The sequence below is a fragment of the Galeopterus variegatus genome, unplaced genomic scaffold, assembly GCF_000696425.1.
Source record: "Galeopterus variegatus unplaced genomic scaffold, G_variegatus-3.0.2 Scaffold7643, whole genome shotgun sequence".
Lineage (NCBI taxonomy): Eukaryota > Metazoa > Chordata > Mammalia > Dermoptera > Cynocephalidae > Galeopterus > Galeopterus variegatus.
The window spans coordinates 82,090-86,078 of NW_007733754.1; the positions used below are offsets into that span (position 1 = coordinate 82,090).

The 3,989-nt window shown below is 35.5% G+C and overlaps 1 pseudogene; it reads right to left on the reverse strand.

The window, feature by feature from the left end:
• The window catches only part of LOC103607710, an 8,822-nt pseudogene that overhangs the window by 2,952 nt on the left and 1,881 nt on the right, over positions 1-3,989 (reverse strand).

A 3,989-nucleotide genomic window follows, 5' to 3' on the forward strand; every position in this document is an offset into this window, starting at 1 on the left:
TCACCAAATTAATTGCATTGACATAACCAATTAACACTTTGCCAGTTTATGCTTTTTAGTGTAACAGGAAAAGTCATAAAAAAAAGTGGCATTCATAAAATAAGCGAACAAACCTCTTTCTATCAGTTTTAGTTCTAGTCAGGAATCTTAATATCAATATTTTAATATTTAAATGAATTATTAGATTAATCCAAAATGTCAGTATTATAAAGATAGAGCAACCTGGTTTTGAATCAGTCACACTCTTACTTTAAATCTCACTACTCTTGGTTTTTCTTTCATTTACGTGTTTACGATTCAGAAGTGTCTGGAATGTGTTGGCTTACAGTCAGAGCTATAATGTTTCTGATTCATGCTTAGTGGAATGTTATTGATAGAAGCTTTTCACCCTGCTACAGCAGTGGAAAGTGTCATTTGGATGACACCTTCATGTGTGCTTTTAAGTTCCTTCCATTTTGGAGTGGTGTTTGTCACTAACACATTATTTCATGGATTATTTTCTTCTCTTTGCTAGGGTTTCATGGTCTCTGTGGTTTTGCCTTTTTTTCTTGAGACTTCCTCATTGTACTGAATCACACATGTTATAGATTTTTCTAGACACTCACTCTCTCTGCTACTGGATCTGCATTTAGAGATGTAAAAATGGCTTTGAGTGTTGGAAATTGTTAAAATATAACCTTAATGTATGCAGTCTTGTAACAAATGCTTAAGCAAAGCAGCTTCTAAAAGGGGCCATAACAAAGGTCAGGCCTGAGCACACTAAACATTAATAGCCCCCACCGGTTCCAGGAAATAACTGGTTCCTCATCTAAAGCCCACCTAGCCAGGCCCCGGGAAAGATAAACAATTGAGAAATGAGCTATGCGGTGCCAGCCTGCTAAAGCCCACCTGTAAGTCTAAAAGGCACCAGCTAAAGCCCACCTGAAAATCTAAAGGCCCCACAGATAACCAACAACTGATCCTATCACAAGATCTGTCCAAGAAAGAACTGTATAAAAGCTGCTTGTATTGTAAATTTGGGGTCGCTTATATCTTGAATGCTGAGTGACCCCAGCTTGCTGGAAATAAAAACCTCCTGTGGATTGCATTGATCTCTGCCTCCTGGTCTTTGCGAGATAGGCCTTCCCAACAAGTAGGATTCGTGCTTTTGGGCCAGTCTTACATGAGCTTGGACTCTTCTTTGTTAGTTGGGCCTGGAATTCCTGGGCTCTGGAAAATAGTTAACAGGCACAGTTCATTCAGTAGTAAAGTAGAAAAGAATCAGCAATTTAGCTCAACCCTGCCCATTTCCTTGTTAACAACCCTGTATTTGGCTTGCTGGTGCTTCGACACAGGTCTTGGCCCTACATATATGTGTAACTGTAACTTTAATGTGTTGATTTAACCCCGTTTCTCAGTTCATTTCCTTGTTAACAACCCTGTATTTGGCTTGCTGGTGCTTCGACACAGGTCTTGGCCCTAAATATATGTGTAACTGTAACTTTAATGTGTTGATTTAACCCCGTTTCTCAGTCGAGGGAAAATATTTCCTACTATTAGTACTGTTCTTACTTGCAACAAGTCAGTGAAAACAGGCTGTGGACCTTAATAAAAATATATATTAGTTTTTCATTCTACATACAAATTTCTTGAAAGCATAGTGCTGTATTCTGAGACCATTTCAAAAAATATCTGTAATAAAAGAGAGTGTTAGGTACTCTCTTGTCCTGATGTGGTAAAAATTAATCACAGAGATGACCATCTCCCTTTCTGTCACCTCCCCTCCCCACCCCACCATGGACTCTAGAGTATATTCAAAGATAGTTATTGTCATCATTCTAACTTCAGTGTATTCATTCTTGGTTCTGGAATTCTTCAGATGTGGCAAAAATATAGAGAAAAATCACAAAGATAAATACTGAACTAAATAAAAATGATTAGTCTGTGCTTTAAAAAAATGAGGATGTAGCTATTTAGGAATTTCTGAAAATGCAAATTAAATCCACTCTATCAGGGTGATACTTCTTAAAATTAATGGTGCTACTGTGAGCTTCAAGCAAAAACTGTATGCTCTCACTTATATGTGGAATCCAAAAAAGCTGAACTCATGGAAACAGTAGAAAGGACGTTGCCATCTCTATGGCCCTTTAAAAGAAATGACAACAAAAGGTACTTGTGAGATATTGCATTGTTTGTAATATATAGCTCTGTTTCTCTGATGACAAATTATTAGAACAGGAATCTACACTCTACAGGAATGCAGCTCTGTAGAGACTGGACTAGTGAGACATGCTGATTTGGAACATGTGCAGAGTGACTTAAAACATTTAAATTGGGCTCACCCATTCTCCACCACTTACCAGCTACGTGACTTTGGTATGTTCATTTAACATTCTTTTTCCCCATTTGTGAAAAGTTGTACTAATTATACTTATTTTATATGGTTGTTATTAGGTTTAAATAAGATGATCTGTAGAAAGCACCTGGATCCTAGTAAGAATTCAGTAAATATTAGTGATCCTTATTATAATTATCTCAGAAATCTCTATCCAACAGTCACACTCCCTTGAATAGGCATTAATCAATCTGATTCTCCATCAGAGAGTTTGTGTGTGATGAAGAAAGAATGAAAGAGCAGTATGAAATAGATACTGTCTGAATTGCAGTACAGCAGAGTCACTAGACCAGGAAGACTGTCAACAAAGCTAATGTGACGTAGGATGACAGCCCCGTTATCCAAGGTATTTTCTTCTCCTGTGCTCCAGTAAATTCTCATGGCTGAAGGCATTTGCATGTGGGTCTGTAATATTTTTGGTATAGGCCTCCAACATATTTTGTTAAATTTATTCCTATAGTATATATTTTTCTGTTTTTCTGAATGGTGTTATTTCCACTGGAAATTTTAATTCATGTCTGGCATATAGGAACATAACTGGATATTTAATGTTGGTTTTATACCCATCACACTTTTTGAAATCTATTATTAAATCTATTTTTAAAAATATATTTGTTGAATATTTTATGTAGATATTCATGTTATCTATGAATAAAGGGTAGTTTTGTTTATTTTTTCCTAATCCCTATACATTACATCTTTTCTCTGGTTATATTGCACTGGCTGAAGGACAAAATTCAGTGTTGAAGAGAAGTAACAACAGGAATCCGTATCTCACTCCTGCATTTTGAGGGATTGCTCCTACCATTTCACTGTTAATCTTAATTTCTGCAGAAATTTTTGTAAACTCCTTTATCAGGTCAAGGAATTTCCTTTCTATTTTCAGTTTGCTTAGCACTTTAAATCATGAATGGATACTGAATTTGAGCAAATGATTTTTCAGCCTCTGGGGCTATTTTGTTCTCCATTAATTTCATGTCATAAATTCATTTAAAATAACTTCTAATGCTAAACAATCATAGCATTTCAGAAATAAACCCATCTTGGATATTAATATGATTCTTTCAAATATGTTTCTGGATTTGGTGTACTATGTAAATTTCTAGGGATTTTTGTGCATCTAAGATCTATATGTGAGGATTTGGATTTTTCTGTTTCATGCTCTCCCTACCTAATTCTTTACAAATGTTACTGCAGCCTCATTTTCTCATGGATAACCTGAATCTTTCTAATAACTAACAATGTCAAACATCTTTCTTTTCCAGTGCTATCTGCTACTCCTATCTCTTCTTTATTCATATGTCTGTACAACTCTTTGCTCACTTTTTATTGAGTTGTTTTCTCATTATTGAGAATGTGTTTAATTATAATGAATTTCAATCCTTTCACAGATATGCGTTTTACAAATATTTTCTCTCCTTCTGTGGCTTGTCGGTTTATTTCAGGAAGAGAACACAGGTGGGGTTTTTGCTAAGTACAGTTTAACAAGTTTAACAATAGAAGCTGGTAACATTCAGTAAGGTAGCATTCTATAATGCAATTAAGTAGATCCACTAACAAAAGCTTGATTTTAGCAAACATTCTCTTCTAAAGCAATTTCCCAGTATCTTTACAT